Raw genomic sequence first — 8,959 nt, 5'->3', positions numbered from 1 at the left:
GCTTCCACGGGCAGGAGTGTCGGTAACCAGAGGACAAAGACATAAGATAATTGGTAAAAGGAAAAATCCGGGGCGGGGGATGTGGGGTGAGGAGATGTATTTTTACCTGCTCCTGATCCTTACATGTTTATGATCTTATGACTTTTCACAAGAGAACAAACTCGTCCCTGAGCATGTATGAGGAGAAAGCTCCAGAAAATATTCAATATTCCCACCCGGTGAGCTTTCGCGTGTGAGGCGAACGTGTTAACCGCTACACTGCGGAAACATCTCCACTTTCCGATGGAAATGTTAAGCGAGCAGGTGAACTGCTGAATCCCACTTTTAAGGAGTTGGTCGTGGTGCCAAGCAAATGGGTTTTGCTTAATGACGATAATGAAGAAGTGGGACTCGAACCAATACTTCCAGAAAAAACTGCAAACTGAACACAGAACCGGAGACCGCTCGGCCATCCTGACTATTTAATGCTGTATGTGGCCATCTGCAGGTTGATTTTGAACTTTTGTGTCCTGTCACATGAAATAAATGAGGGCAGCAGGCGTATCTCTGTCTGACACCGGGGAAACAGTGAGACAGGCCTTGGAGCAAGAGTCTGGTTGTTGCCAAACAGCAAAGAAAATATTAATTCTGGAATTATCCAAAAGCAATGTGACCGCGACGTAAAATAATCCGGGGCTCAGTTTTGCCAGTATTTTCACAACTTAATGTTGCAATGTGAAACAATGCAGCAAATCAGTGGTGAAGATAAAATCCCACGGTGCTCATTTTCAAATTCAACACAGTACGATTTGAAATAAAGTGAAAGAATTTTACAGTGAAAAGATTTAGAAGTGTTACTTGTATTTGTGTTTTGAATTAAACTTTGTGGCGTCTGACTCCCGTTCATGCCTCTGCTGAATAAGAAAGGAGGGTTTGACGTTGACCAAACTGCACTGCCCCTGATATTTGTCAGCTCATCCTTTATATTCAGTGGTTTCTCACCCTTTGATGGGCTGCAGTGTAGCGGATATCACGTTGGCCTCACACGCGAAAGGTCCCCGGTGGATCCGTTTTCTCTCACTGAAAGTTATCAATTTATTGAAGTGAAATAAAGAGCAATTAAGGAATAAGGGAGTCCTTTTGCCAGGAGAATAAATAGCAAATAAAAACAGCAAATGCTGAAAATCTCAGCAGGTCAGGCATCATTTGCCAGGAGACTAAACTTGCCTCCGATTCTTCATCCACAGTAAGTTTAGGGAAATTCCAAAATCCTGGGCCCGTACAAAGTTTCTACGGATTGCGGGATTTACGCATATCTTGCCCAGCAAATATCCTCAAAATGCTTGCAGCTGAAAAAGCAAGCGCATAGCGTAATTTTACAGGCGCAAGTGTTTAAAAACACTCATAACCACAATAAAATAAAATAAAATAAACACAATGTATTGTGAAAAACTCTGCCAACTAAGGTAAGTTTATTTTTAACCCAAATTACAAAGCTTAAAAAAAATTGGAACTACCTTGCTTTTTTCTAATGCGTTTATTTACTTTAATTTCAATTAATTTTAATTATGTGAGGTCTGTTTTTTATTATTTCTCAGTGTGTGTGTGTTTTTTGTTCTCATGAATAGCACTGAGAACTCGTAGGTCCGCGAGTCCCATTGCTATTAATGGGAAAGCTGTGGAATACTTACCTGATTGGCTGAGCAGTCACACGTGGGATCCCTCCAGACGGGAGTGTGCTTCTCCAGACAGGGATGTACAATTGTTGAAGTTCATCCATGTGACCTTTAAATGTTTGTCATTGCCTATCCAGCGTCAACCTTTTAAGTCTCATTTGCCAGTCTATTCTAGCCAATTCACATCTCATGCAATCGAAGTTACCTTTCCTTTAGTTCAGGTCCCTAGTCTCTGAATTAAATGTTTCAATCTCCATCATAATAAAGAATTCTACCATATTATGGTCACTCTTCTCCAAGGGGCCTCGCACAGCAAGATTGCTAATTAGTCCTTTTTCATTACACATCACTGAGTCTAGGATAGCCAGCCCTCAAGTTGGTTCCTCGACATATTGGTCTAGAAAACCATCCCTTATACACTCCAGGAAATCCTCCTCCACCGTATTTCTACCAGTTTGGTTAGCCCAATCTATATGTAGATTAAAGTCGCCCATGATAACTGCTGTATCTTTATTGCACGCAGCCATAATTTGTTGTTTGATACTGTCCCCAAACTCACTACTACTGTTTGGTGGTCTGTGCACAACACCCACTCGTGCTTTCTGCCCTTTGGTATTCTGCAGCTCTATCCATACAGAGTCCACACCATCCAAACTAATGTCCTTCCTTAATATTGCGTTAATTTCCTCTTTAACCAGCATCGTTCCCCGACCTCCTTTTCCTTTCTGTCTATCCTTCTTGAATGTTGAATACCTCAGGATGTTGAGTTCCCAGCCTTGGTCACCCTGGAACCATGTCTCTGGAATCCCAATTGTAACATATTCGTGAATTGCTGCCTCTGAGTGAATTCATCCACCTTATTACGAATAACTCGCATTGAGGCACAGAGACTTCAGGCTTGTCTTTTTAATACACTTTGTCCCTTTCGAATTTTGCTGTAATGTGGCCCTTTTTCATTTTTGCCTTGTGTTTCTCTGTCCTCCACTTTTACTTTTCTTCGTTCTATCTTTTGCTTCTGCCCCCATTTTACTTCTTTCTATCTCCCTGCATAGGTTCCCATCCCCCTGCCATATTAGTTTAACCCCTCCCCAACAGCACGAGCAAACATTCCCCTAGACATTGGTTCCGGTCCTGACCATGTGCAGACCGTCCGATTTGTACTGGTCCCACCTGCCCCAGAACCGGTTCCAATGTCCCAGGAATTTGAATCCCACCCTCCTGCACTATTCATCAAAGCATATATTCATCTGAGCTATCCTGCATTTCCTATTCTGACGAGCTCGTGGCACTGGTAGCAATTCTGAGATTACTACCTTTTAATTTAATTCCTAGCTCCCTAACCTCAGCTTGTAGGAGCCCATCCCGTTTTTCCCTATATCGTTGGTACACCACGACAGCTGGCTATTCACCCTCCCCCTCCAGAATGCGCTGCAGCCACTCCGAGACATTCTTGACCTTTGCACCATGGAGGCAACATACCATTCTGGAGTCTCGATTGCAGCCGCAGAAACATCTATCCATTCCCCTTACAATAGAATCCCCTATCACTATAGCTCTCCCACTCTTTTTCCTGCCCTCCTGTGCAGCAGAGCCACCCATGGTGCCATGGACTTGGCTGCTGCTGCCTTCCCCTGATCAGTCATCTCCCTCAACAGTACCCAAGGTGGTGTGTCTGTTTTGCAGGGGATGACCGCAGGGGACTCCTGCACTGTCTTCCTTCCACTGCTCTTCCTGATGTTTACCCATTCCCTCTCTGCCTGAGTAACCTTTAGCTACGGTGTGATCAACTCACTCACTGTGCTATTCACGACATCCTCAGCAATGCGGATGCTCCAGAGTGAATCCGTGCGCAGCTCCAGTGCCGCAATGTGGCCTGTCAGGAGCTGCAGATGGATACACTTGCTGCACATGTTGTCATCAGGGACACTGGAAGCGTCCCTGACTTCCCACATAGCACAGGAGGAGCATGACATGTGTCCGAGCTTCCTGCTATGACTTAACCATTAGATTTACTTAATTTGGCAACAATTCCAAAGTTTACTTGCTGCTAAGAACAAGAAGAAATCAAAGAAACAGAAAACTACTCACCACTCAACCAGCCAATCACTTACCCTCTTGGCTGTGACATTACCTTTGATTACTTTTGACTTATTTCTTACTTTTGACCCTGCACCAGCTGTAGCTCGCTGCTCGCTGCTCCTCCAGCCGCTGCTCCTCCGACTGCCGCCGATCCCCGGACTCCCGCTGGGCCTTTATAGGCCGCTGCTCACACCTCCTCCGGTCACTGCTCCTCCGACTTTTGGAAACAAATAATTCAGTCAGGCAGAGTCTGCATGGATTTATGCAAGGAAGTCATGTTTGACAAATTTGCCGGAATCCTTTGAGGGTGTAATGAACAGGGTGGATAAAGGGGAACCAGTGGATGTGGTGTATTTGGACTTCCAGAAGGCATTTTGACAAGGTACCACATAAAAGATTACTGCACAAGATAAAAGTTCCCGGGGTTGGGGGTAATATATTAGCATGGAGAGAGGATTGGCTAACTAACAGAAAACAGAAAGTCGGATAAATGGTTAATTCTCTGGTTGGCAATCAGTAACTAGTGGGGTGCTGCAGGGATCAGTGCTGGGACCCCAACTATTTATAATCTATATTAACGACTTGGATGAAGGGACCGAATGTAATGTAGACAAGTTTGCTGATGATACAAAGATGGGAGGAAAAGCAATGTGTGAGGAGAACACAAAAAATCTGCAAAAAGACACAGCCAGGTTAAGTGAGTGGTGAAAAATTTGGCAGATGGTGTATAATGTTGGAAAGTGCAACGTTATGCATTTTGGCAGAAAAAATCAAAGAACAAGTTATTAGTTAAAAGGAGAAAAATTGCACCGTGCTGCAGTACAGCGGGAGCTGCGCGTACTTGTGCATGAAACAAAAAAGGTTAGTATGCAGGTACAGCAAGTGATCAGGAAGGCCAATGGAATCTTGGCCATTATTGCAAAGGGGATGGAGTATAAAACAAAGAAGTCTTGCTGCAGTTATACAGGGTATTGGTGAGGCCAGACCTGGACAACTGCGTGCAATTGTGGTTTCCATATTTAAGAAAGGATATAGATGCTTTGGAGGCAGTTCAGAGAAGGTTCACTAGGTTGATTCCGGAGATGAGGGGGCTAACTTATGAGAAAAGGTTGAGTAGGTTGTGCCTCTACTCATTGGAATTCAGAAGATTGAGAGGTGATCTTATGGAAACGTGTAAGATTATGAGGGGGCTTGACAAGGTGGATGCAGAGAGGATGTTTCTGCATACTAACCTTTTGTGTTTCATGTACAATGACCCCCAGGTCCCTCTGCACCGCAGCATTTCTTAATCTCTCCCCATTTAAATAATTATTTGCTTTTTTATTATTGCTACCACAGTGGATAACCTCATATTTCCCACATTATACTCCATCTGACAAATGTCTGCCCACCCACTGAGCCTATCAATATCGCTTTGCAGATTGTTTGCGTCCTCCTCACAACTTGCTTTCCCATCTATCTTTGTATCATCAGCAAACTTGTCGACATTACAAACATGCAGACCACAGAACAAATTATTGACGTAGTGAATTTCCCTCAGTTAGTATTTCTTTCATTGTGTAAAAGAAAATTATCGAATCATTAATTGTGTTATCCCATGAAAGCAAAATAAAAGTTTAACGAAAATAATTGGCACATTTGAAAGGAACATTTTTGTTTTGTGCCGTTTCGGTCAGAGAAATGTTTGTGAAAGGAATTTTTTCAGAAAAAGGGATTCAGCATTTCAGCTTGTCGCTGAACACTTCTCTCTGGACACTGCACTAGGCAGCAGTTTCCGTAGTGTGGCGGTTATCACGTTCGCCTCACACGTGAAAGGTTCCCGGTTCAAGCCCGGGCGGAAACATTATTTTTGAAACAAAAACTGGGTTTAAATGTTCATTGCTCATGTGGCAATGGCCTCCTTCTGTGCTGTAAACTTCTCTGATTCCATGAAGAACATTTAAAACCAGTCTCCTAAAATACAGAGTGTGTAAAATCAGAAAGGGAATAAAACTTCCTCAATGATTAAAGTTTCACAAATTATTAAAATGAAGTTGTTGAAGTTTCGACCGACCCTCAGTGATCATGTTAGCATTTCTTTCATTCTGCTCAACAATGCTGTCGTTTAATACCAGCAGATCTAAGCCGCATTTCAAACCCAGAAACAACTCATTCATTATTCACCCTTCCCAGTTCCAGTGCACAGAGAGTTATTTATACTCCATCCCAGAAACTCAAGTCCAACATCTGACATTCCTTATTTCTAATTACTAACTCATTTATTTTGATACCACTCTGAAGTGCTTTGGGTCATCTATGTAATTTAGTTAAATTACTTCACTTTAATTAAAAACGGTGGTCGCAAAATGATTTCCCTAACTGGGAATCGAACCCGGGAAGCTGAAGGGATCGGAATGGTTTTGTGAAGCATTTGAAGATGCTCTCTAAATATCTCACACTGCTAATTTAAAAACACGGTTACGATTTGTTCCAATGTGAAAGAAGGGGATTGCAATGACAACAAAAACACCAGGCAGTGACTGCATTAAGACCAATTCAAACTTTTCACAAAGTTGTTATAACAAAGTAACAGCTGAGCTAAAGTTGGCACTGACCAATGGGTAAAAACATCGCATTATAACCGATGAGCTCACAAATATCAGGAGCAGTGCAGTCTGGTCAATGTCAAACCCCTCCTTCCTTATTCAACAGAGACATGAATGGCAGACAGACGCCACAAAGTTTAATTAAAGAGCGAAGTACAAGTCACATTTAATTTCCAAATCCTTTCACCATAAAATTCCTTCACTTTATTTCAAATCTTACTGCGTTGATTCTGAAAATGAGCACCATGTGATTTTACCTTCAATACTGATTCTATTTTCTGTGCACGGTAGGAATTACCGCTCCAGTTTTGAGCCCAATTTGACAAAAGTTGCCCCAGATTCCTGGTGTCGTCAGCAATGAATATTTTGAACCAGACTCCTAAAATAGTGTTTTTTATATGAGTTCACAGGATCTGGGTGTCACTGGCAAGGCCAGAATTTATTGCCCAACCGTAATTGCCCTTGAGAAGCTGGTGGTTGTTGTGTATCTGTAAAGCATGCACTCCCATGTTCCACCACCAGGGAGCTCATCCCTTGAAGTCCCAAGGGATCTCAGCATCCCTTTGGAGCACTGTATATAAGCCGGCCCCCAAGGCCTGTTCCTCACTCTGGAGTGTCTTATTAACGACTGAGGTCTCTGTTACTTTAACCTCCCTGTGTGCAGCCTCATCTGTTTTAGGAACACAATACCTGGCGACGAGAATACGAATCCAACGCAAAGATGCAGCAAACTGTGGGCATCCTGGAGAAGTTCTCGGAGGGTGAGGACTGGGAAGCCTATGTCGAACGGCTGGACCAGTACTTTGTAGCCAACGAGCTGGATGGAGAAGGAAGCGCTGCAAAAAGGAAAGCGGTCCTCCTCACAGTCTGTGGGGCACCGACCTACAGCCTCATGAAGAATCTTCTGGCTCTGGTGGAACCCACAGATAAGTCATATGAGGAGCTGTGTACCGTGGTTCGGGAGCATCTTAACCCAAGGGAGAGCTTGCTGATGGTGCGGTATCGGTTCTCCAAGTGCCAGCGATCTGACGGTCAGGAAATGGCGAGCTACGTCGCCGAGCTAATGCAACTTGCAGGACAATGTGAGTTTGATGGCTGCCAGGAGCAAATGCTCAGAGACTTTTTTGTACTAGGCAAGAGACCATCCTACGAAAAATTTTGACTGGAGAGTCAGCGACCCTCAATAAGGCCATTGCGACAGTATAGGCGTTTATGTCCACCGGTGATAACACCCAACAAATCTCTCAGCACACAAGTGCTCGCAATGTTCATAAATTAACTGGAACTGTGTTTGCGAGCAGAAATGTACAGGGCAGAACCCACGAGTTTGTAACTGCCAGCAGGCCTCAGGTGATCCAGATGACTCAGAGTCCCCAACAAAGAATAAATGCAAGGCAATTCACAGCTTGTTGGCGTTGTGGAGGCTTCCATTCAGCCTATTCATGACGCTTCAAAGGGTATGTTTTCAAGTGCTGTAGAACAATGGAGCACCTCCAATGAGCTTACAAACGAGCTGCAAGCTCTGCAAAACCTGCTAACCACCACGTGGCGGAGGAAGATCGGTCCATGGTGGATCAAAGCAACTTAGAGTCTTCGAGAGAGGAGGCAGATGCTGAAGTACACGGGGTGCACACATTTTCGACGAAATGTCCACCTATTATGCTGCATATAAAATTGAATGGCTTAGCCGTAGCCATGGAACTGGACACTGGCGTCAGCCAATCCATCATGAGTAAAAAGATGTTTGAGAAACTGTGATGCAACAAGGCATTCAGTTCAGCCCTGAGCCCCATCCACACGAAACTGAGAAAATACACCAAAGAGCTTATCACTGTCCTGGGCAGCGCCATGGTCAAGGTCACCTACGAGGGCATGGTGTAAGTACTGCCATTCTGGATTGTCCCGGGCGATGACCCCATAGTGCTTGGAAGGAGCTGGCTGGGCAAAATCCGTTGGAACTGGGATGACATCCGAGCGCTATCACATGTCGATGAGGCGTCATGTATCCAGGTTCTGAAAAAATTTCCTTCCCTTTTTGAGCCAGAATTTGGAAACTTTTCCGGGGCAAAGTTGCAGATCCACTTGGTCCCAGAGGCACGACCCATTTACCACAAGGCGCAAGCAGTACCTCACATGATGAGGAAGAGAGTGGAAATGGAGCTGGACAGGCTGCAACTCGAGGGCATCATCTCCCCAGTGGAATTCAGCGAGTGGGCCAGCCCGATTGTTGCAGTACTCAAAAGTGCTTGCACAGTCAGGATTTGCGGCGATTATAAAGTAACTATTAATAGTTTCTCGCGACAGGACCAATACCCGCTACCTAAGGCAGACGACCTAATTGCGACGCTGGCAGGAGGCAAGACGTTCACCAAGCTCGACCTGACTTCGGTTTACATGATGCAGGAGCTGGAGGAGTCTTCGAAGGGCCTCACCTGCATCAACATGCACAAGGTACTATTCATCTACAACAGATGCCCGTTTGGAATTCGGTCGGCTGCAGCGATCTTCCAGAGAAACATGGAGAGCCTACTCAATTCCGTACCACGCACAGTGGTCTTTCAGGACGACATATTGATCATGGGTCGGGACACCGCTGAGCACCTACAAAACCTGGAGGAGGTCCTCCAGCGACTGGATCGC

General features: G+C 44.6%; 1 non-coding gene across 1 annotated transcript; it reads left to right on the top strand.

Moving 5' to 3' along the window:
* Positions 1 to 5,504: 5,504 nt before the first annotated feature.
* Positions 5,505 to 5,577, top strand: trnav-cac (transfer RNA valine (anticodon CAC)). The gene has a single exon. It is a non-coding gene; the product is annotated as a tRNA-Val (tRNA).
* Positions 5,578 to 8,959: the final 3,382 nt, after the last annotated feature.

Source organism: Pristiophorus japonicus, unplaced genomic scaffold, assembly GCF_044704955.1.
Source record: "Pristiophorus japonicus isolate sPriJap1 unplaced genomic scaffold, sPriJap1.hap1 HAP1_SCAFFOLD_58, whole genome shotgun sequence".
Classification (NCBI taxonomy): domain Eukaryota; kingdom Metazoa; phylum Chordata; class Chondrichthyes; family Pristiophoridae; genus Pristiophorus; species Pristiophorus japonicus.
Note: the sequence above shows the minus strand (reverse complement) of the source record. Positions and strands in the feature narration are given on the sequence as shown.